A 26,009-nucleotide genomic window follows, 5' to 3' on the forward strand; every position below is an offset into this window, starting at 1 on the left:
GTGGTAGGGTCTCGTGGCCTCAAGCCCCAGAGACCTTCTGGCTCTAATAGAGCCGGAAGCTCTCCCACCGACATCACTGGTGATGTCAGTGGGGTCACCCACAAACAGTAGGCGTTCGCTTGGGAACGCCTACATTTGTGAAGCCACCCCCCGGCCATGCCTCTCAAATGGGGTGAGCTGTCAATCACCATCGACAGCTCGCCCCCTTTGGTGTGAGACCCGGAGCGACGGTGCGCCCGTCGCTAGCCGGGTCTCGCGCATGCGCACAACGGAGCCGGGTCCGTCGTGCGCATGCCCAGTGGGCAAACATCGGCCCAGTTGTGAGCGCACAGCGCTCGCAACCAGGTCTGAATCAGGCCCAGAATGTGCAATGTTAGATAGTCACAAATATGAGCCTCGAAATGTGTTGGATACGGGATGCTGGTGCTCGGGATTCCGGTGGTCAGAGGGCCTGATTCAGAGCCGGTTGCTCTGACCAGAGCGCTCGCTCTGAATCAGGGCCCTCCTACCTCAATTTGGAGCGGCCTCTTGGACGATCGCATAGTTGTGGGTTACCACCCACAGCTATAGTGAGCGTCCATGATGATGGTCGCGATGGTCAAGACCATCGCGACCATCGGGCTTGCGACGAGACCCTGCGGTAAGGTCTCGCTGCCGCAAGCCCTGGAGTGATTTTGGCTCTATCAGAGCCAAAATCACTCCCACTGACATCACTAGTGATGTTAGTGGGGCCGGACCCAGACGGTAGGCGTTGCCATGGGTTCGCCTCCGTCTGGCAGCCACGCCCCCGGCACACCCACCAAAGGGGGCGTGCTGTCACTCAACATCGACAGCACGCCCCCTTTGGTGCGAGACCCCAACTTTTTTTTTTCGCCCCCTTTTTCAAAGTAATTTTTTTGTGGTGTCTTTAAGTGTTTTTTAAAAAAATGTTGACGCAGTTTACCTTTGGGGGACTGTCTGAAGGCTGCAGGGGGGTTCCCGCAACGCTGCACCCCAAACCCCCAATTCTGCACATTTTTCCGCCTCCCATTCATAGGCAAAACTTTTCCGCCTATTACATTGCATTGACTTTCCTCCTAGGCGCAAAGTCTTTCAAATTGAATACGGGGGGAAAAGCCAAACAGGCGAAAATGACATCATCGGCGAAAAGTTTCCACCAAAAACATGCGGAAACTGACTTTTCGCCTCAAATTGAATACGGCCCTATGTGGTGACTCACCGTTTCTTAATTTCTCCAGCGCCGGCTTCTACCCTCCCTGCAGTATAGAGCTGTGGTCAGGTCTCCATCTGCTGGTCTCACTCAAGCAGGGATCAAGGGACAGTCTACAAACTACTTGCCAAAATACAAGTGACTTTAACAATATTGGAAAACACTTATAATGTAACAAAAAGTTTGCAGACTGTCTCTTGATACTGATATGTTGCAGAAGGATTACGGTCTGACCTGCACTTCTGAAAAGATGAACGAGGTTCATTTGTCACCCAGCCCCACTCCACACAGGCACAGACAGCTGCTGTTGCTCCGACAGCAACCTCTCTAGCCCCACAGAAGCCGGCTGTGCTGGTGAAAAGCAGGTAAAGGAGGAATGAAGAGATGAGAGTGACAGAGGGAGGAAGGGGAGAAGGCAGAGGGGATACACCAGGAGGTGGCTGCAGGGGATCATGTAGTGGTGGCTACAGGTGTCGGGGACCTGGAGGGGGCCAGCTGTCCCAAGATGACCCCAACAGTTAGGCCGGGATGTACTAAAGGAAAAATGCGGCAAAAAAAACGTTTTCTGGGGTTTTACCGCATTTCCATATGTTCCGTACTAAGGCCCGGCCGCATTTTTATCGGTGCAGAGGGTAATGCCAGAAAAACCTGGCGTTACTCTATAGAAACCTATGGGCTTTTTACTGCACCCTGCTCCCGATGTTTCGCCATCGTCCAGCGCTAGCCCCCACTCACCTGCTAACCATGGTCGCCGGCCCGCGCTCCTCCTGGGTCCTCCGGACATGTGACCAGCAGGAAGCTCCCGGGGCTCGGAGGGGACGGGGTTCCACGGAGACCCCGTCACCCGGCGTCGGCTAATTCGCAAAGGGCAGCTCTTATCGCAAGAGCTGTCCTTTGCGATACTAATCGCATATGTTAGTACATATGCAATTAGTAAGGTTGCGGTGACTGGCGGAATGGTCGCCGCAACCTTAGTACATCCCGGCCTCAAAATGAATCCACAGTGTAAATGAGAATAGTAAAACATGGAGAAAGATAAACAGGAGCAAGAGCAGGAAGCAGGGAGTAAAGCTGGGACCCCTTCACTTACATCATCAGAGTTAACACATGTGCAGTAACCCTTCAGGGATGCGCTACCTGCCTTTGCTCTCACCGCTGAGTGGGTGACTTTCCATTCACCCTCTATGGCAGGAGCAGTAATAGTAACATTTGTGGAAGACGCCTCATTCATCGCTGTGGTATGCAGGAGAAGCAGGAATTGTTGCTATTTCACTGGGAAAATGGCAAGTTTAGTACATAAACCCCCATAATCACATTAGATTTGCAATTCACCTGCCTGATAAATCTCTGTGATATTACACTTATACAATCTTTCTATTGCATATAACAAAACGCAGTCCATGAGCGATTTGCTTATGTTGTAATAAGCTGTAGGCATTGCACTGCATATAGCATATAAGTGATCTGAAGGGTCCCAGCTGGAGATTGTAAGCTGAAAACAAACTGCCCAGTCTGATATTGGGTGCACAAGAGGGGCAAGAATACCTGCTGAACTATCAAGTTGAGATGGGATGATGCCACTTCCACTGTGTAAGTTGTAAATGAAATCGCAGCACTTACCAAACTGTGCTGTACGTGCTGCGGCACTGTGGGACTCAGCAAATTCCAAACTTACTGAACCATGTGAGGCACAGCTTGCTTAAAGGTGTATGTAATGCTGACAGGCTACATACCTAAAGTGCTGGTTTCTGTTATGCACAGCTTGCTTGAAAGATGTATGAAAGGTGATCAGTCAGCTGTAGTGAACGTCCTGAACCAGCTCCTGGAACACCTTTAGTCACAGGACTTGAAGTGGAATCAGCTAACACTGGAAGCAGCAATAATGAAGGCAATAGTGGCCAGTGAACTATAGAGGAGGCTTTCAGGTACACACCTTTCAAGCAAGCTGTGCCTCACACGGTTCACTATGTTTGGAATCAACTGAGTTCCAAGCGCTGCAGCCAGACGTACAGCATACAGTTTGGTAAGTGCTGCAATTTCATTTAATACTTACCCAGTTTGAACTGGCACCATCTCATCTTAGCTTGATAGTTCAGAGGGTATTGCTCATCTCGTGTGCCCAACATCAGACTGCGCAATTTGTTTTCCCGATGGTCATGAATCTGCGCGTGTGCTGGACCTGTACTGTGCATGTGCAGTACGGGTCTGTAACATACTTGCCTACGTTTGAAAAAGCATTTCAGGGAGATTGTGAAAGCAGCACCTATCAGCGCGGCGGTAAAGTGGGCGTGTACAGCTACATCTGAGGGGCGTGTCATACATGTGATAGGCGTTTACTGCTACATCTGAGGGGCGTGTCATAATACTGACTTGAAATGTAAATGAGCCCCAAAGCAGTTAGTAAGATCTATTTGTTGATGAAAACACACTGATATGTCTCAGAAAATACATGTAACCATAGGGATCATTGTGCCTTATAACCAATGCAGGGAAATTTTAGTAATGATCCCATTTGAATGTATATATCTCTGTTTTTTCTTTTATATAACAGTGTCATAATGGGGGTAAGGTGAAATGAGGAAGATTGCTAGACTCTTCAGGGAGACAGGGAGATTGCTACCATTTCAGGGAGTCTCCCTGACAATGAGGGAGAGTTGGCAAGTATGGTCTGTAATGTCGCATGCAGTCTAGCAGCAGACTGTTAGTGAATGACAGTCTGTTGCCGTTTCTGGGTGGGGAGGGGGCAGCAATACCCTCCATTTCCCAAAATGGAGGACGTCGCTGCCATTGGAGAGAGTGGAGACGCCTTGATCTCTGTTGGCTGACGGAGATTTCCTGGCCTCTTTCACTCATCTGTGGTGGCCGGCTTGCATGACCCCATGGTCACTCAGCCAGCCGATGGGATCTTAGATGATTTGATGCTGTGTCCAAGGACGCAGCTTGGATCAGTAATGCATGCAGGATGCATGATGCCTCCTGCTGCATTACCATATTAGTGCTATCGCTGCTGCTACCATGTTAGCAGCTGTGTTAACAGATCCTTCCTCTGCTGAATCACCCCTATTGTTACGAGGCTCACACCAGTGACTATGTAACATTGCACACTCTAGCAGTCCATCAGATTACCTACTTGGTGCATTGGAATTTCCTTTATACATGATTTACTTGTTTTCTGGTGCCAGTAAGTTTTTATGAAATATGTCAAATTTAAGCATACTATACTGTATTTTTATTAATATATTCCTTTTATGTTAAGCTGAGGCTGATCATTTGTGGTTAGTTCTTGTAGCAGTGCTACTTTTAACTTTTTTCATTTGGATTTTTCACCCCAAGGGTTGGCAGTCCTTTTAAGCAGCAGCTTTACTTTTTTGTCCATCTTCTATTCTGTTCAATGTCTTATTAGTGTGGCATTTGTATATTTTCCCCATGGAGTTCCTTCCACAATACAAAAACAGACACTCACACTGGTAGATCAATCAACTCTGTGCATATGTGTTTGTGTGATAGGGACTATAAATTCCAGTGGGCCTGGTTTTAAACAGAGTCACCGAGAGGGGGTAGAAAGTGGGTGCAGATTATCTGGGCCTCTGTAGGGGCCCGGGAGTGCAGGGGAGACGTAGCCACGTTCCCCTGCAATGCAGCGATCATATCCCCCAAAGTTATGTATTTAACAAAGATACATAGGGCTCTATTTACTACAATCCGCATATTGAATGCAGATTGTAGTGCAATATCACAGGGATTTACTACAAATCCCTTGCAGGGACACAGCTTGTGAAAAAGCTCTATCCCTGCGAATCCCATCCGCACACTAGTCACGGTATTTTCGGAAAAAATACTGTGACAAAGTGCCCGCGCGTGCGCCGACCGACCCCCGCTGCTACCCCCCCGGCACTAAGCCCCGCCCCCGCGACTGCAGATCCCCCAAGATCCCCCCTTCCCTTAATTACACTTACCTGCATGATCTGGGCCTCCGGTCAGGTGATATCCCATACTGCACTGGGACCCGATCACCTGATGACTGGGCTGCAGTGCACTATGGGAGTCCAGCTGACCGGAGGGAGGACATCACCGAAAGCCCCGATCACCTGTCACAGTCAGGTAAGTTAATTTTTTTTTTACTTTTTTTTTTTAACAGTAATCAGCTTGCGGTCTGTTTAGACCACACAGCTAATTACTGGAACTGACTCCCGGCTCTGCTCTCCCCGTTAGAGCGGAGCAGGAGTCCGGTAACCGGGGGAGACGCTAGATAACGCCACCTCCGGGTGGCGTTATTATCACAGGGCCTCCCTAGGTATTTTTTTCACATTTTATTTTTAGTAACTCTGGTCGGATCACATATCCCAATACAATTATGGGAAATGTGATCTGCTTACTAAAAATAAGTGATACTTAGGGGTTGGAGTAGAATTTTACGAATTCTTCTCCAATTGCCCTGTAATAACTATAGGTGATACTAAAATAATTTGAAAAGGGTGTGAAAACACCCCTTTTCACTTTATTTTAGTCAAAATAATGTTAATAAATAGAGCCCAGTGCCACATCCCCTCCAGATGTCACGCCCACCAGCACACGGGCCCACCCAAAGTCTCGGCGGTCCTGGGTGTGTAAGCTCATTGGTCATCCTTACCCTCTGTTTCATCTATGATTCCCTCAATGTATGTTAGTGCTTTATATACTGTACAATGAAGAATAATAACAATGCTCGTGTGATGAAACCATGGTCAAATTATTTGCTAAAATACAATAACATCCCTCAGAATTCCTCAGGTACATGACAGAAGCCAGTCCCATTGGTCAATTCAGTGGCGGAACTAGAGAGTGGTGGGCCCAGGTACAAGAATATGCCTTGGGCTCCCCTATGCAGTGCCCCCACTAGTGATCCCCCTATGCAGCGCCCCATATACAGTGCCCCATATACAGTGCCCCCAGTAGTGGTCCTGCTATGCAGTGTCCCCAGAAGTGCCCCTTATACAGTGCCCCCCCTATGCATTGCCCCCAGTAGTAGTCCCCCCCAGTAGTAGTCACCCCTATGCAGTGCCCCTAGTAGTAGTCCCCCCTATGCATTGCCCCTAGTAGTAGCCCCCCTTATGCAGCGCCCCCAATAGTAGTCCCCCATATACAGTGTCCCTAATAGTAGTCCCCCCGATGAATTGCCCCCAGTAGTCCCCCCTATTCATTGCCCCTAGTAGCGCCTCCCTATACAGTGCCCCAGTAGCGGTCCCCCATACAGTGCTCCCAGTAGCAGCCCCCCTATACAGGGCCCCCTGTAGCGCCCCACCTATGCAGTGTCAGTGCCCCTTGCACACACACAAAAAAAACACAACTTACCTGAATCCCCTCTCCTGACGTTACCGCTGCTGTCCACTCCGAGTCCCAGGGTCAGAGCACACATATTTATACCCCCCCAGAAATAGACAACACAATAAAGAGGCTTGTTGCTGATGCCATTGGTTCCCAAGGGGGATGCATCTGTTACAGAGCATTTAACAGGTTGATTCAAATAGACACAATCCAGCCTCCGACAGCTGGTTGCCTCTGTTTCCCGCCTCATGCAAATCCTAACAGTTGGTCATATACTGTACATTTCGGTGCTTGAAGTTTCTGTGACCCATAAGTTGTGAGTGCATGTTGCGATCTTCCCACCGACGATACCGGAAAGCTGTGGAGAGGGTGCAGATCAGTATAATACCAAGCACGGCATACTTATCCTGTATTAAACCTGAGCTACTAAATAACCTTTATTTCACAGTAATTATAATAAATGACCAAACTTGAATCTTATATTTTAAAGCTTATGGAACCTTCTATGTAAATATGTAATGTGTAAGTATGTGGGGTTTGATAGAAAGACGCTAGTTAACTTGGGGAAGATGCGTGCACATGAGGCTAATAAACAGCATTTTCATACATGGTCTTATGCATTCGCTAATGTGCGACTAGTTGACAGCGCAATTGTGCGTATTTATGTGTGTATGAGAAATGGTGAAAGATGCAATCGCATGATGCTAATAGTAACATCGCCATATGTACTTAAGTGTGAGTTTAGCTAAAATGGTGCTGGACGGCCATTCGCAAAGTGGCGTCTTGCGACCTCATTTTCAAGATGGCGTCTTGCGGCCAGTCGCAAGATGGCGTCGTTGCGATCTAATTTTAAGCTGATCTTGTCTCAGCCAATTATCCAGCTTCGACAAGTGCAAAGTGCCGTACTAGTGCAATGGGTGTGACCAATACCCGTGCATTTTCAGGCACCCCTGGCTCTGCCATACCAGGGACACAGGCACCTCGGGCTTCAGGCTGCTCCCAGCCCTTGCAAGACCAAGTGTTTCTCCGTTCCCTGCCAGGGTACTGGACCAACCACCCTTAAGAGAGTGGGTACTACGCCCCGGCCATTCTCCGCTCCAACGCAGGGGCCTCCTTCACTCCCATTTAGGACAGCAGATACTAGCGCCGAGTGTTTCTCCACTCTCTACCAGGAGTCAGTCCTCCCCCAGCACAGTACTCCACAGGGTTTTTCCCCATTCTCCCCCAGAGGCGACATCTAAACCTCTGGAGGCAGAACAGGAACTCCACCCCATGTTTCCCAAGAACAGATACTACACTTGATCTTAGCCAAAAGGCTGAGAAGCGATAATACAGATATGAAGTTCCTTACTTCTATTTTAAACCAGGAAATGTCATAGCGTATTCACTGTGTGGTTCTTCTCTATTACTGCTGCTCTCACAGTGACAAATTCTTATGTCCTTGACACTCCATTGAGCTACATTTCTACAGTTTCTGATCTAATTGTGATTCCCCACAATAAGCTGTAACCTAATTACATGCATAATAGACCATACATCCTCCCGTTATTACAGGTGTGGGTATTGCTGGGTAATAAACTATGCAAATAAGAGGTATCTCTGTTCCCACTGTTCTGCTTAATTCACAAATCCCTATGTGCTCAAGTGCATGTCCGGGGTGTCGAAGCTGGATTAGTGGCTGAGACGGAATCAGCGTAAAAATTAGCGCGTGCGACGCCATCTTGCGAATGGCAGCTAGACTCCATCTTAAAAATAAGAATCTGCAAGACGCCATTTTGCGACCAGCGCCATTTTAAGTTACAACTCACGAGCTAAGTACAGATGGCAATGTTTTTGATAATCTACCAAAAACAACTAGAAAAATAGCCTCTTGAGAAAAGTAAATAGAATAGACAATACACCTGAATACTGTGAGTGTTTTACATACAAATTGGGAATCCCTGTATATAGACAAGTATAGTTGTAATTGTAATATAACCCAGGCATTGATCTACACAATTGAATTTGTCTGAATCCTAAAAAGGTTTTACTCCCACCCCCAGACAGAATGGCCCCAGCTTCACAGCTGGGGGTAACACATTTGCATTGCAGTTTGAAACTGTAAGTAAGGAATGAGATGTGTATGTGTATGATGTATATGTGTGTGTGTGTGTGTGTGTGTATATATATATATATATATATATATATATATATATATATATTAGGGATGTGCAGGCTCGGATAGGTTCGAGTTTGCACGTGGAGTTCGGATTTTTCCCTCCAAAAAAACGGAACTCAGAAAGAGGCAAAACGTCATCTTACATGGACGAACATCATCATTCCTGGACTTTTGTCCAGGAATGATGATGTTCGTCCATGTAAGATGACGTTTTGCCTCTTTCTGAGTTCCGTTTTTTTGGAGGGAAAAATCCGAACTCCACGTGCAAACTCGAACCTATCCGAGCCTGCACATCCCTAATATATATATATGTTAACTCCATCATAGATAGAATCTCATGCATAAACACTGCACATTATGCACAGTTGCGCTGCTCACATGATGCTCAGTAGCGAATGCACAATAACCTGCATGCGAACGCACATCTGCCCCAAATCAGATAAACCTAACTAGCATATTTTCCCATATCCCATGCACACTTACACAAAAGGTTCCATAGCTATAAAGTAAAAGATCCAAGTTTTATTAATTTATTACAAATGTTGTGAAATAAAGACAATTTTGGTATCTAAGGTTTAATACATGATAAGTAAGCCGTGTTTGATATTATACTGATCCGCACTTTATCCACAGCTTTCCGGTATCAAAGGAGTGAAGATCGGAACATGCGTTCGCAACTTATGGACCGTAAAGACATAAAGAACCAAAATGTATTTTTGTGAAACCAACAGCCTAGATTTGCATGCAGGGGAAATAGAGGAGGCAACAAGCTGTTAGAGGCTGTTCTGTGTCCATTTGAACCAACCTGTTAAATGCCCTGTAACAAATGCACCCGCACTGGGAACCAATGGGATCAGCAACAAACTCCTCTATTGTGTTGTCTATTTCTGGGGGGGTATAAATATGTGTGCTCTGACCCTGGGTTGCTAGTCTTTTTGCTGATTGACGGAGGTTATCTTGCTGATGCCGGGATCTGGTCCAGAGCGCTTGCGTATGTATAACTGTACTTGGGTCTATATAATTTCTTTGCGCTAAATTGTACTTAGATCATAGCATGTAACTGACTGTACTTTTACTTGAATAATACTTTGTGCTCTGGAACCACAGGTTCAAGGTCTGGAGTCTTTATTTACTGTATGACTGCGTACGCAAAATAGCGTCATCGTTAGAGGTTTATAGGAAGGATATTAGAAGGTATAGGCAGGGGTGTATAGAGGTTCAAAGTCAGTATTGTTACACTTGCACTTCACCTACTTCTGTCTGCACCTTTCCTTTGCCCCGGCCTTCTGGCTAGGGCAAGGATAATTTTTATTTTTCCCGCGGCCTGCAAGGCTGGGGTCTTATTTATTCATTTATTTATTTTACATGTGTGTTTGCACCTTTTTGCACTTTCACCACACATTTTTATGTTATTTGTGTGTTGTGTCACGTGATTGATGGGGTTTGGGTGAGACCCTTATGGGCCACCCTCTCCCCTTGTAGCCATGGCCCTCTCCTTTTGGGAAGGGCTGAAGGTTTTTGTTCGTTCCCCAGGGGGAAGCTTTGGCCAACCCTGGGGAGAAAGGGGTGACCCTAAGCCATGAGGCGGAGGGAAGTCTGAAGACCCTTGCCCCCTAAGGGGCCTTTTGGCTCCGGGGGTCGGGGACTCAAGGGGTCTCCCCAAGCTTCGGCAAGGGGAGATCCAATTTTTCTCAGTTGACCTTTTGGCTCTGAGGAGATGGGGAGTAACGGGGTCCTTCTCCTTTTGGAGAGGGTCCTGCCTATGCCCCAGCTCAGTTTTGCACTGTTTTGCACTGGGTGTTTGAAGCCATTGCACCTCGGGCTTAATAAAAAAAAAAAATTAACAGAAATTCACTTGTCACATGTTGAGACATATAATAAAAAGTGAACTGCTTATGATAAAATAAGGTGAAAACTAATCAGCATAAGATCACAATTAGGAGAACTGTTCTCCCTTCTTCTTCTGAACAAGTGGAATAGTATTCCCTATATGCTGCAATATATGATATAGCATATGTAAAACTGTTGCACACTGACTTTAGCATCTAGACTACATACCATCTTCATATGAGGTTAATATTTATGTGATACTATATATATCAATATATACAGTGTGATAGAAACACTGGAGAAGTTAGGGATGGCGTGTATATGTGTCCCAGATTCCTCTAATATGTATTTTAACCCCCAGCAAAAGTCTGTTTTACAAACAGATTTGAGGGTCGGCTTTTGGTAAAACCCGGGAATGGGTCCTGGGGGTGTGGATGTGAGAGAGAAGTGAGGGCTCCATCCACAGGGCCGTTTCAGGTGTTAGGCCTTTCAGCCTGAGAGTACACCTGGAAGTGGCTCAATATAGCTGTGTAAGAGTTTAGATGCAGTGTCTCACACACCATGGGGAGAACAGACACTGAAGTTTTGTTCAGAGACACTGGGACCTTTTGAAAGTGCTGTGTTTGTGGTGAGGCAGTAGGCCTTGCCACTTGTAGAGAGGAAATGACCTGTCTAGTCCGTGCCCAGCCGGGCTAGGGTTTATGTTATGTTTGGTTTATTTGACTATTGGAGTTGCACAATAAAAACTGGTGCCGACCAGCTTGCACGAAAATCCACAACTGGAGTGCTGTTTCCTGGCTGCTGTGTGTAAGGAGGTGTCCACCTACCTCAGGAGAGGGACCCCCTACCCCAATAATATCACAATTGGTGGAGAATGTGGGCAATGCACACTGGAAATTGCAGCAAGAAGAAAAGTTCTACATTTAAAGTTTAAAGTGACAGACACCAATTTGTTGTGTTTGATATCAACTCGTGTTCTGTGAAGTCCATGAAGGTGGCATCGACAGATGCTTAGAGAAGCCAGATTTGCTACAAACCTACACCTAAAGACAACATGGAGATCATTGTTAAGGCTTTGCTCCAATCTAACAAAACTCTGCAAGAAGCTATTAAAGCTCAGCAAGAAACAAACAGGACTCAGCAAGTTGCCATAGAGGAAACCCGCCAGGCCTTAAAAGACGTGGTACAACAGCTAGTAGTCTGGTCTGGAGATGCTTCCGCTGGACTTCCAAACAACACTCGCTTCATACGGGCCAGTCACTTTCTGCAAAAGATGACTGAGAGTGATTATGTGGAAGCGTATCTTACGGCCTTTGAGAGAACCACAGAAAGGGAGGGTTGGCCCAAGGAACAGTGGAACCACAAAAGGCCTACTATGATTTGTGCCTGGCTGATGCCAAGGACTATGCAAAGCTAAAGCAGGAGATCCTAACTCTCTTGGCAGTCACCTCATTTGTTCGGGCCCAACAAGTCCACCGCTGGGAGTTCCAAATGGAAAAGCCTCCATGCTCACAGATGCATGACCTCGTCCATCTAACCACAAAATGGCTACAGCCCAAGATTCTTACAGGACCGCAGATCATGGAAAGACTCGTGATGGACCGGTATCTGTGATCGCTACCTGCATCTCTGCGCAAGTGGGTGAGCCATGCAGACCCTAAGTCCGCAGACCAGTTAGTCGAACTGGTGGAGAGGTATGTGGCAGCTGAGGAACTGTTGAGTGTTTCCCACCGGGCCCCGATTCCGCAACGGCGATCTTCCGTGACTACTGGTAATACTGTTCCATGGGAGAAGGGTGCTGGGCGGTGGAATAAACTTAAGACTGTGGGTTTGGAACCTGAGGATAGGCCAGCCAGGCCAGGAAGCTTCTTACCCCATAATAGACTTGACAATAATATGATACAATGTTTTCAATGTAGTGAATTGGGCTATATTGATGCTAATTGTCCACTCACCTCTGAACCTAAGCAATGTGATACTGCTTATGTCCATCGCAGAATGTCTTTCTTTGCACAGCCTGCCTGTACTGCTGAATGACAGGCTGAGACAGATAAGAAAATGTGTAAGGTTACTGTAGAAGGCAATCAAGTAGCGGCTCTATTAGATTCTGGCAGCCTGGTTACACTTATGAAAGCTGAACTGGTGAACCCCTTAAAGCACAAGGGGTTCACCAGCTGTTGGTGTGATCTGCATACATGGGGATACTCGGTATTATGTTACTGCGGAAGTGAACATAGAAACACAGTGTGGTTCCGCTATAGTCTCTGTGGGTTTGGTGCATGGCTAGAGGTATGATATAATGTTGGGGAGAGACTTTGCTCACTTCTGGAAGTTGTGGGAAAGCTGACTTTTTACCGAAGTAAATAACCACGACCCATTTGAGAAGGCTGCTGATGCAGTAGCAGGGGAAGTTTCTTCCGAGTCTGAGAAACTCCCTTTTTTCTAGCGTGATTGGTGAATCAGAGAATACTGAGATGGGAAGTATTGTTAAGCCAGTTGATCGTCTGTCTGATCTTGAGGTCAGAAAAGAGATCTTGGCAGTGGAGCAGTTAAATGACCATACTCTGGTAAAAGCTGGGGAAAATGTAAAAGTGATTGATGATAAATCCATAGACCCTGATAGTCCATTGTCATATCCTCACATGGCTGTATGCCAGGAATTTTAGTACGGGAGACATCCAAGGGGATTACTTGACATTGCCAAAGAGACATGGGAGGGGTAGTTCAGTCCCTATAAAACTGTCATTGAGCCTAGGAAAAGAAAGCCAGAACAGTTATACCATGTAAATCTTATCAAACCTTGGAAGGATAGAGCAGCTCTGTCAGACGTCCCGGCCCCTCCAGTAAACTTAGGGCCTTTGGTTCCTGAAGTGACAATAGCTAAAACCCTGTCTACCGATCAACAGCAGGAAGTTAAGGAATTTCTTATCAGAAATAGGGTTTTGTTCTCAGATGTACCGGGCAAAACCGCAGTCATTAAACATGACATAATCACTGACCCAGGGGTTAAGATTAACCTAAAGCCCACTAGGTTACCAGAAGCCCAAAGAGAATCAGTGTCTAAAGAAGTTAAAAACATGTTGGAACTGGGTGTAATTGAAAAATCGCATAGTGAGTGTCAAGTCCCATTGTGCTTATTCCAAAGCCTGACGGGAGTGTACGTTTCGGCAACGATTTCCGAAAATTGAACAGTGTGTCAAAGTTCGATGCCTACCCAATGCCAAGGGTGGATGAGCTATTGGAAGGCTAGGAACAGCCAGGTATTTAACCACTTTAGACTTAACCAAAGAGTATTGGCAAGTGCCGTTAACTGAGAATGCCAAAGAAAAGACAGCTTTTCCGATGCCAGAAGGGTTGTTCCAATACAAGATGTTGCCCTTTGGGCACCGGCTACCTTCCAAAGGAAGATGGACAGAATTCTAGGACCCCATAGATGGTATGCTGCTGTTTGCCTGGGTGATGTAGTCATTCATAGTCCTGATTGGCAGTCTCATTTGCCCAGAGTACAAGCAGTGTTGTACTCCATCTATAGGGCAGGATTGACAGCAAACTCAAAGAAATGTTGCCAAGGGATGGAAGAAGTAAAGTATCTTGGTTACACCACTGGCAGATGTTTAATAAATCCACAGCTTAATAACAAGGTGGTTCGTGGCATTACAAAATTTCAAGTTCACAGTAGAACACAAGCCAGGAAGCCAGCTGGCCAATGCAAATGCTTTGTCACGTGTCCATTGTTTGGGGGCTGCAATTGTTCCGCTCACAGGTCGAAACAAAGGGGGGGGATATGTTATAGAAACACTGGAGAAGTTAGGGATGGCATGTATATATGTCCCAGATTCCTGTAATATGTATTTTAACCCCCAGGAAAAGTCTGTTTTGGTAAAATCCAGATAATGGGTCCTGGGGGTGTGGATGTGAGAGAGAAGGGAGGGCTCCATCCACAGGTAAGGAGGTGTTCACCTACCTCGGGAGAGGGACCCCCTACCCCTATCATATGACAACAAATATATGCTAACCTGTATGTGATACAAACAACAGGACACTTGGTGGATTAGGAGCACATGCGTCTTTTTAAACAGTCATTTACACCATACACACAATCCCTTTTAAAATGTTTTGCTTTTTAGTTCTTTGATATTATGTGTATAAACTTAATAAAAGTTATGTTTTATGTATCATTATTCATTTAGTGCACCACAATGGATATTTCTTTCTCTTTTTCTGTTAGTGTATTATCTACAATCTTGAATGTGAAAAATAAATAGGAAAATTGTTTATAAGTAAAGAAACAATCACACGGCTCTATTAGTTTCTTTTAGGTCTATTTTAATTATAAATATTCTCATTGTTATAAAACTACATTTCTAATGGTCACACTTATAGCACCACTTTTGTGTTTCTTAGTTATGTATTTTCTACAATACATTGCTCTTATTAATCTTGTATATTATCAGGCATGACCGAGCAGTATTTACTATATCAATATTTTTAAAGGAGCCCAGACCATGCTCTCTAATGGTTAGCCACACCCCCCTCTGAAGGCTGGCCACACCCCTAAGTAGGGGTCTATATCACTACATTGTCCCGGGGGCCCTTCATGTTCCATTCCGACATTGTCCACAGCTAATTCCTTTAGCCCCATGCAGCCCTGCACACAAAGCAGACATTAGCAGCTGCTGATGGGAGCACAGCAGGTGAGGTGACTGCAGTAACCTTCACCTCCATCCATCTGAGCATTGGGCCTGATTCAGACCCGGACGCTATTTGCGGACGGTCGTTCCAAAAAAGGGGCCGGCTATTTAAATTGAGGGCTCGCTCTTTGCGGTTTGTTGATGCCTCTATGTCTGAGCGAGCGAATGAAAAATGCGCTCGCTATTTTGTAAAGACGCCCCTTTGCCGTTCACATCACACATCATCTCCGGTATTTATTTGATTAATCGTGTACATCGAAAGGCATCTGAACTGCTCGCAGTGCTTGTGGTAGGTTTTTCTGACCGCTATCACTACGAGCAGTCCAGGCTAAAAGACAACCAAGTGACGTGGTCGATGATGCTCCTTTAATAATTATGCACTCCCATTAAACGCCATTTTGACCGTTAGGCACGCCTGCGTTCGGATCTCCACACCCCCGTTTTCAAGCACCTTCCCCTGTTACCACCCACAAACGGTACATTCTGTCAATCAAATTAGCTGCCCCTCGCTGTTTTGCGAGCGCACGATTTCCGATCGCAATGACTGTTTTACGCATGCGCATTACAAACCATACGCATGCGCAGTTGTGCGAACATCGCTCAGAGCGAATGAGCGGCCGCTTACGAGCGGCTCTGAATCAGGCCCATAGAGAGAGATAACAACACTGAAGGTAAAACAGCAGGTGGTACACACACTTGAAGAATGACTGGTGTTAACCCCTGCAGTGCATTTCAACTGTGTACACTAGTTAACAGGCCTTTATCATATGGCTGAGACAGTACCCTTTTTCACTTTCATTATTTCAGTTGTAGATCAGTCCAATTTGCTGATCCTTTAAGATTAAAAAGGCTTTGAGCTTTTAAAGGAGCTTATAAGTATCACTGCTAGATAGGAGTAAGTCCTAACCATCTCCAAGCTGCACAGCACAGTCACGGGTGAGATGTATTACGGGTGAGACCGCGTATCAATGTGGGGTTGAGTGTTATATGACAGGGGTACTATACACTCCCGTCATTATCGGCAATGCTATCTACAAGATAGTGCACCAATGTGCCACCCAATGTATGAATGGTCAGTGGCACTGAGCCTTCCGACAGCTGCAGCTATTGATTTTGACAGCTGCAGCTAACTATTTTGACAGCTGCAGCTGTCGTTTCCCCACCACCACAGTAGGGACAGCACTGTCCCTGGCTGAGGCGGCTCTAGGCTCCGGGCTGCAAGTGAGATCTCGCAATGCTTACTAGATCCCACGCATGCCCAATGGAGCTGCCCGGCAAGGGGAGACACAGCACATCAGCATGAGGCTGATGTGCTGTGGGCTCTGGCTGGGATCACCAGAGGGGGGTGTTTTCATTCACTCCGGCAGATGATACATGTTGTGGGTACTGCTTTCTGCTTCGCCTCAGAGCTATAGCGACATGATTCATGCCGCTATAATACATCTCCCCTAATGCAGTGATGTGCAGTGAGGTAAATGGCTGGGGAGGCATTGGCTAGTATCAGAGCCAGATATACAGATACATATATAAACATGAGGGTTTGTGTGGGCATTATACAAAGGTGCAGCAGGATATAGTGCTGGAAATTTGGTGTGTTTTGATCTGGTATGTGCGGAAAAGGTAGATAGGGGAGGCAGTGCCTCACCTGCCATACACTTTTTACTCCAGAGTTTTGACTATAAAAATGATTAGAATAATACAAAGAAGATATTTTTAAGATTTTCTACATACCTAAATGTACTGTAACACCTTGCAATATTAAAATAGGCACCTATAAGCATGTAAATAGTATATTTATAGTTGTGTATAATTTGTAAATATGTTTAGTGTGCCACTGTAGTGTAATGTAATGTACAGTATATGCAGGAGTTTAATGCTGGCCATACACATAGCGATATTTTACCCGATCTGTCCGATTCCGACACATTGGAACAACAGATCGTGTAAAATATGGCCAAATTGAGAGGTAATCGTGAGTCCCCACTCACGATCACGATGCGATGCGCATCCCCGCTGGTCGCAGATCGCATTGTCAGATCTGCCGTAGAGTAGGGAAGATCTGATAATCTAGGACGCGATGCACTGTGAAAAGCTGCCCACACACATAGCGATATTTTACACGATTTAGCCGATTTCGATGAATCGTGACGACAAATCTTCTAACATATGCCCAAATCGTGAGTCCCCACTCACGATCACGATGCGATGCGCATCCCTGCAGGACGCACATTGCATCTTCAGATCTGCCGTGCTGTAGGGCAGATTTGCCAATCTGGGACACAATGCAATGGAAAAAAAAAAGTTAAGATGCAAGATAGATCTTAAGTCAGATTGGATGCTTTTTACTCCAAATCGTGTGTAGGATTGCCGGGGAGCTGCCGGGGGAGAGTTCAAGGGAAATCCTACACGATGTCGGATAGTGTGCACATTGCTATGTGTGTGGGCACCTTAAGTCTGGATGCAGGAGAGATCGTTTGAAGATTGGACACCAGATCATGTGCAGATCGTGTGGAGAATGTGTGCAGAGCTGCAGGGGAGAGTTTCAAGAGAAATCGTACACATCGGCTCATCGTGTGCAGATCGCTATGTCTGTGGCCAGCTTAACAGTGGGATCATTTATTGAAAGGACTGTGGACTATTGCAGTATCCCTGGCACTGAAGGGGTGCCATTAACAGTTTGTGGAGGGACAGTTGGAGCTGGCGGGTGAGCAGTTCTCCCAGGGCTTGGTGACGGCTGCTTACCTGGGGAGAGGAGGCTGTGCCTGGTGTTGGAGAGCTGGAAACCAGGAATTGATTGAAGGAGGGATGCTGAGGTGTCCGAAGCTAGATATTAGGGGGGAGGATCCGGAGAGTGAGTGCTGCCTATAACTCAGATATGAGAAGGAGAAACGTGAGAGTCAGCCAACCAGAGGGTCTGAGGCCCATCCTCTAGGAGGAGGCTAGTCAGCTCTACTGTGCATCAGATTAAGGACTACAAGCAAAGTAAAGTTCTACTGTAACACCCCTCTAAAATAATATATTAGTAGTGTCTTACCGAGGTATCAGATGTCTCACTTTGGAGCAATTATTTCCCTTGGAATGTAACAACAGATCTATGAATCTTGTTACAATAGATTAATTCAATTGATACTGAAGGATATCTGTACTATGGTTGTTCCAAACAGTAGCAAGTGAGTTAGTTCAATACAGGGTACAGAGGATACAACTCAATACATTTCATAAGTGACAGACATACATATTAGTTCACTTCAATAAGAGACACGTATCCAAAGAATGGTTTATTACACTGGAACGAAGACACCTTCACAGTTGACTAACTGTAAATGAAAGTGGTTAACTTAATACTTTAAGCAAATATTAAAATATATGCAATAGATATATTGTTACTCGAATACTATAACAGTAATAACATGCAGTACTAAACATTCAACACATTACAGTTCCCTGATGGCTGGCCAGCTTAATTAATAACGATGGTGCACATTGGTTTCTCCAACAAATTTATAATCTCCTGAGAAGTGCGGATATCTTGTGTTAATCACTTGGATAAATTCTGTCACTATCCTGGCTGCACTGTATTGACTTTCTTCCTAAGCCTGTTGGTTTAATGAGGCAGTAATTCTTTCCTGCTTTATATTGTCAATAAAGTTATTAAGTTATAATCCTGTTCTGGACTATTGTTCCTGTAGTTACTCACTCTCCAAATCCCTGTCCTTAGTGCACAGTTTATAGTGCTACTGTTATATGGAAATTAATAATGCAGCCTCGCAGAATACAGCTTAAGGTGGAGAATTACTTTTGCTGCGCCTTAATAGGGCTGTGCTGGTACTGACTTGCGGTGTTCAATAGAAATAAGTTGGGAGCAGTATTAGTAACTGGAGTACTGAAATTATAGCTGACAGCCAGTGAGGGGAAAGCAACAGTTCTAGGTAATCCCTATAGTCTGTGAAGCCTGAAAGCTGACTGGGTAAGGCAGACTGTGTTATGGTGCTTTCAATGAGACTACAGTTCTTTCCTGAGGACTGTACTATCTGGGGCCCTTTTGTAACTCTGTCCTCCACTCTTTTTAATACCTTTATTGGGTATTGCAAGTCCCTGAGAGGGGCTGTCACTCACCAGCGCTCCTCCTGTCCTCTCCACAGGGTCAGCCTTCTCCTCTGCCTCCGGACTCAGTGGGAAGCTAAGGAGGGCTGTCTCCAATGCTTCCAGCCCGCCCCGACACCGCCTCCGGCTCCGCCTTAACTGGTTGCTGTCACTTGCACTCCGGAGGGCGGGGAAGCACTCCGGAACTCCGTCTCTGCCCCTCCCGCTGGAGCCACTGACTGCACGGTCCGTGTCAGGCCGCCGGTCACCGCCTGACAGGCTATATCTCCTCCTCACGATGGCTCCCTCAGGACTCTCCGGTAAGTGCACAAGTCCCGCACTCCTCACCAGCACCTCCGTACTTGGCGCTGTAGTCAGCTTGCCGATCACCGCGGTCCCGCTAATCAGCGCTCCGACATAGCCCCATCTCCGTCACTAGTGCCTCAGGATCTCCTCAACCGTCACTTCAGGCAGAGCCTTTTTATCACCTTCCTCCAGGTTACTTGCGCGTGCCGGCTTTCTTCCCGCCGGCCCCGCGTGTCACAGCTCTGCTCCCAGCTCGTGGACAGCTGGGGTTCCCCTTCCCAGTCCAGTGGGGGAAGCCCCTGTCCTGCACCCCACCACCACCGACAGTCCCGGGGATCACAGGGGTCTCTCTCTGCCCAAAGCGAGGCAGACACACATCAGTTCTGCGTTCCCTCCATTACTCATCATAGTTCTATGAACCCCTTTTATACATATACAACAAACAGGAATGTACTGCATAGACATAGCAAACTATTTATACTAACAAGGCATTTAGCCCAACTGGTACACACATAAGGGGTACTACCAGACTTGGGGTACCACAATACTAAATTCTTTCAGGCCACCAATACCTCAGAATATTATAGTAGGAGCTATTGGATAACACAACAGATATGTATATATAGAGGAATTAGTTATACTAACATCTAGCACCAGCTCAGCATTATAAGTCTGGCCCTCAGACACCATAGACTCCTGCCTATTGTATTTATATTCAGTCACAATTGCTAACAATGCACCGAAGATTATAAGGAATAACTCTACAGGCCGTTTCAAATCACTACTAAAGCCAATTGGATGAGAAGCGGCTAATTTTAGGAATTCCCTATAAACCTGGATTTTATATCTTAAATACATATTAATCTACTAGCATGTGCGCCAACGCAGAGCCATAACTAGAGTTTTTGGTGCCTGTGCCAGAGAGAGCATTGGCGCCCCCCTCCCAATTTTTCAAATAGAGACATAAGATGCGCACCCTAGAAAGGGCCATGGCGTCATGGGGAAGGGCAAAGGAAGAGATAGGGAGTCCAGGAGATGCTGGGGATAAAAGAGGAGAAAGCTACAAGTGAAAATGATAATAAACAGAAAATTTACAGGCCCAAACAGAGCCCCCTGCCCTTCGGTGCCTTGTGCCATGGCACTGGTCGCACCACCCTAGTTACGACCCTGCACCAACGAGCAGGGCCATTCACACTGACTAATAAGGGGAATTTAAGAACAGAGTATGAGAGGATTAATCTCTTTAAAGCTTTAAAGAAAATGGTTGGTATTAGTATGTCATTTGTATAGAGAAATATTATGATCTGATGCTCAGCTTAACTGATAAATGTGTAAATGTTATTCTGAAAATGTTATGATTGCTGCATTGTTAATTAACCAAATTCATCTTCAGCAGAACGGAGCGTTGCAGTAAAATAAACTATGTAACTAATGGTGCATACACACGGTCAGATTTTCCTTCAGATTTGAACGATAACGATATTTTAAAAATCGGTCACTCATTCATATCTGAAAGAAAATCTGACATGTGTCCCTGCAATGATGAACGATGCGCGCTCCCGTTTGTCAGATAACGATATCTGACATGTGATGTGTTTGCAGTCATATTTGGTCGATTTAATTTATTTTAATACTGTCTGAAAATGTTCAATCGTTCAAATCATTTGTAAAATCGTTCAATCGTTCATCTGACAGATCTGACCATGTGCCAGGCTTGCCTACTCTCCCGATTTGGCCGGGAGCCTCCCGGCCCCCCGGAAAGGCAGGCAAGCCTCCCGACCTCCCCCCCAGAATAAGCTAAAAAAACCCACAGCAGGGGGTGGGCGGTGACGCGATTCACTCTGAATCGCATCATCGTGGCCCTGCCCCGTGCATCACAATGCCGAAAATAACGGCATAGAGAAGAGGGGGCGGGTCTGCGATCACGCGGCCCCAACCATGGCTCCGCCCCCAAATGTGACATCATGTCCGTGCACGCCCCCCACTGTTAGCCGACAATCAGCTCCCTCCTGGAAGGAGGGAACTGATTGTTGGCAAGTATGCCGTGTGTATGCACCATAAGTATAAACATAGATGTTAAAATGAAGTGAATAATTGCTGCTGCATATTTATAATTGTCATTGGTAGGTTACTAGTCTGAAATTAAGGTATAACATGACACAAAACCAATACTTACCATTCAGGGCTGTTCCCAAGTCGACTCCAGGTATAGCATAAGAAAATCCAAGACTTGGGTGGAGGCACTAAAGGGAAAGAAATATAGAGAGGTTTATTGTAGCAAGTAAAGGAAAGAGGATACCTGTTACATAAGTATGACAGGAAAGGCTCTGCTAACCTGCCTCACCTGACCGCACATCACTGCACCAATGTGTTATTATAAGGGACACTACTACTGTGTGGCATAACGTGAATGGGGGGCCCTGATATGTGGCATAAAATGAATTGAGGCCCTTCTGTTTGTCTTACTATGAATTGGGCACCCTTCTTTGTGCCGTGCTTTGAATTGGGGGCCCTGCTGTGTAGTATAGGTCTGTTTGGGGGTGCAGTGATATCACTGTAAGCTCTGGCATCAGGCCTGCTGTCTCTGTGTGAATCCAGGCTCAGGGTTGCATATGAGTGCTGGTATGACTGTGTCATGAGCGCTGCCTGGGTGAGGAGGAGGAGCAGAGCCGTAATTGGACTTTTTGGTGCCCTGTGCTAGAAAGAGCATTGGCGCCCCCCTCATTTTTCAAAGGGACATAATGCACCCAAAAAAGGTGAATGGCCTCATGGGGAAGGGCCAGGGAAGAGATGGGGAGGCCAGGAGATGCTGGGTATGAAATAAGAGGAAGCTACAAGTGAGAATGATAATAAACAGAAATTTTACATGCCCAAACAATGCCCCCTGACCTGCGGTGCCGTTTGATGGCACCGGCCGCACTACCCTAGCTACGGCCCTGAGGAGGAGTGTGAGTGCAGCTCCTTCCCACATGTCACTGAGCAGATAATACATCAGTGTGGTAGTAAATATGATAGTAGTTCTGTATATTATTTTCCATCCAATGTTTTTTTCTATGTTCTCCTTGTGTATCTTTAGATGTGAGGTTACACTGGGATACGGTCAATATCCCTACCGTGGGGATTCCAGTACTCAGTACTGTATATACACTTACCAATCATCAGGTTGGCGGGTCAGCCATTCGACCTAGTGTGCACCCAGCTTTAAGGTATGCTTTAGTAAGTATTTAAGTGAATTCACATCCTTACCTCCCGATTCAAGAGAAGATATGTTTAGATGTTAATTGATTATCATCTGTCTGTTTGCAGACAAACAATTACCCCTGATACAGTGAATTCACTAAAAACATCAATTAAAATCAATTGTGCAAAATGCAGGTATTTGAAAAAAGGAGCAAACTTTCTTCATAGATAATTAAAACAAAACCAGCACTACTCAGAAGTGCTTGGATAAAAGAGTAATAAGTCATTTATTCATTCTATATCAGCATAAGTGCATAGAAACATAACATTGTTGTGCAAACAGAGATCATAAACAGCAATTAATAATATACTATTCTTAAATTGAGGAAATTAGTTAAAAAAAAATCCCTTTTCTCTGGAGCAGACCAGCAGGTAGTTATGTAATATTCACTGAGCTTTTATACAAGAATGCAAAGTACAAATTAGCAGTTCTCAGCATGTAAATAAACACATTTGTGTCTTAAGGCACTTTTGACGAATAATTAGTAGCTGAAAGTTCCTCTATGTGCTTATGTGTTTGTACAATGTATTCTATTACTTTGCTTATACTATTATTGCCGTGCACGTATTTATCTTGCTGTTGCTTTACTGTGTTTTTGTGTAGCTCTTATCAAGGGGCGGACTAGGAACATAAAGCATTCTTGCCGACATTCTGGCTGACCCCTCCAGGTGGGGAAGCTAGGTCAGGACAGAGGGGGGGGCGTGGCACGTCATGGGGGCATGGCCAGGGAAATTACCTATCATTAGCGGCGGAGCGGGGATGTGACCACGTGAATGCATCATCGTGGCTCCACCCCTGCTACACAGTGGCGAGATTACCAGCATTGTGAAGCAGGGGGGCACAAATCATGTCCTCTGCCCTCCCGTGGTGGAGCTGTGTATTGGGATGCAGGGATTGCCGGGGGTAGGCGGCTAGCCGGGAGACTTGCCTTCTTTTCCGGGCGACCAGGAGCGCCACCTGATTTTCGGGAGCCTCCCGGCTGTTTCAGGAGAGTAGGCAAGTATGACGTAAAGTGGCAATAGGAAAACGTTGCGAAACTTGAATATTGTAGACAGGACAAAATGGAGGTTGGTGGGTCAACTCAGCCAGATAGCACAATGGAAATCTTAATATATAATTTGCTTAGTCCCTTTGTCCGAAATGCTCTTTGAATTTGAATATCTCAAAGACTAATTAAGATATTAATGTGATTTTTTTGCGACGAATTTCAATCAGCAAAAAATTACAGAATTCGGAATAAAACTGTATAAAATTTGATGAAAAAAAAAATCAACAAAAACTATAATAAATGCTTTGGTATAGCTAACCTTAAAATGTCAAGAAAACTACCAGAACACAGAGCCGGTACAGTGACCCGGGGATAGCAGTGACTGCCACCAGCTGCTGTTCTCACACACTACTGGTGGTCTGTGCTCTAACATGGACCAGACACCCTAACCATGTGCGGACACTGTTTACATTATGCCCAGTTCGGCTATTGATTGGCCGCCTGGCTGCATGACTTGGCTATTCCATAACAAGGGAGGGCGTGCGGGCAGCACAACATGTGAGGCTGCTATCGTAGGAAGCGCTCTTCCCTCACCAACTTTTTCCAATACGTCGATTTCAGACTCGCAACTCCCAGCCAATCAGCACCTGGTTTGTGCCTCGAAAGCAACGCCTCTTATCTCTGCTTTCCACAAGAGCTGCAGGCAGCCGCTGATTGGTGGGAGACGGTGCGGTCGAGTAACAGTGCATTATCATTTGCATCTATAGGGGCTCAGCTTCCAATACCCCCTGAAAATGGTCCATTTTGCTCCAGAGTCCATGGCCAAATATATCATCACACTCACAAATTGAGGAAATGCTACAATAAAAAAGTCCCCAAAAACCATAAAAGGGCGTGGCTTAGCCAGTTATGTTTCACACACATCTTTTATTACCCGATTCCGCCTATTAACATATGATCTAGCCATTACCTAGTGGAGCATTTTCCATACGTATGTTCTTAGTTCAAATTAGCGAAATCTTTGCCAAGGGCATACCAGTGATGCACATAATTGTTGATAACATTGTCTTCTTTTCAAGAGGGGTCCACTGCTTTAGCATCGGTATAAAGAAAGGGGCATGGTCTCACCCACGACCCCCTCCACTCCCGGGCCTAACAGACAGGTCATGAACAGATCAAGTTGAAGCAGGACACCTAAGTCCTATCAGTATGCACAGTCCCAAAATTCTGCTGCTAGTGTCTTAGGGGTGTACTGTTTCTCAAATATGCTGTTTTTGTGCCCTAAAATCGAATCATGGCATTTCACTGCAATGCAGAATGTGTTAGAGTCTGTATTTAACAAATTTTCATCAGACAGAGAGTTCTTAAGTAAACTTAACTCTCCAATAATGCACTTTCATTGCTTCAATAGGCAATTGACTTTGCTGTCCCCACAGTGGACTATATGGACCAGGAGCATACCCTGAACTTTGTGGGCCCCATAGCAACATTCTGAAAGGACACCCACCCTTATGCTTCTAGAGAGACACCTTTCTCTGCAACAGTTGTTCATTTTATGCCCCATAGTAATGTCCTTGCTGATTTTATGGCCCATAGTAGTGCCCTGCTTCATTGTATGCCCCATAGTAGTGCCCTACTTCATTGTATGCCCCATAGTAATGCCCTTGCTGATTTTATGCCCCATAGTAGTGCCCTACTTCATTGTATGCCCACAGTAGTGCCCTAGTTCACAATATGGAATTTTGTAGTGCTGCCAGTATACATTATTCCAGTGTCCCCAATTCACAATATGTCATACAGTGTCCCCAATACATATAGTTTATCACATTGAAGAGTCCTCAGTTCATAATGCCACATTGTAGTGCCTCCTGTTCATTTTATGCCACATTGTAGTACTCCCATTTTATATTATGCCACACTGTAGTGCCCACAGTTCAACATATCAGTGCCCCCAATTTACACTATGCCACATCACAGTGCCTCCATTATGTATTAGGCAACATTACTGTCCCCCAGTTCATATTATGACAAATTACAGTGACTGCTGTTTATATTATGCCATACTAAAGTGTCCCCAGTTCACACCGTGCCACATTACAGTGCCCCAGTTTATATTATATAACATTACTAATGTCCCCCGGTGCCTATTATACCACATTACAGTGCCCAGGTCAGATTATAGCACATTACAGGCCCTC

General features: G+C 45.7%; 1 long non-coding RNA gene and 1 pseudogene across 1 annotated transcript; one reads left to right on the forward strand and one right to left on the reverse strand.

The window, feature by feature from the left end:
* The first annotated feature begins 1,488 nt into the window (after positions 1-1,488).
* On the forward strand, positions 1,489-22,735 carry LOC148517165 (uncharacterized). Its single transcript, XR_015879316.1, has 3 exons — positions 1,489-1,575; positions 19,336-19,596; positions 22,659-22,735. It is a non-coding gene; the product is annotated as an uncharacterized LOC148517165 (long non-coding RNA).
* LOC148517166 (U2 spliceosomal RNA) lies at positions 7,716-7,842 on the reverse strand (annotated as a pseudogene).
* Positions 22,736-26,009: the final 3,274 nt, after the last annotated feature.

This window comes from Taudactylus pleione, unplaced genomic scaffold (genome assembly GCF_031769625.1).
Source record: "Taudactylus pleione unplaced genomic scaffold, aTauple2 ptg000226l, whole genome shotgun sequence".
Lineage (NCBI taxonomy): Eukaryota > Metazoa > Chordata > Amphibia > Anura > Myobatrachidae > Taudactylus > Taudactylus pleione.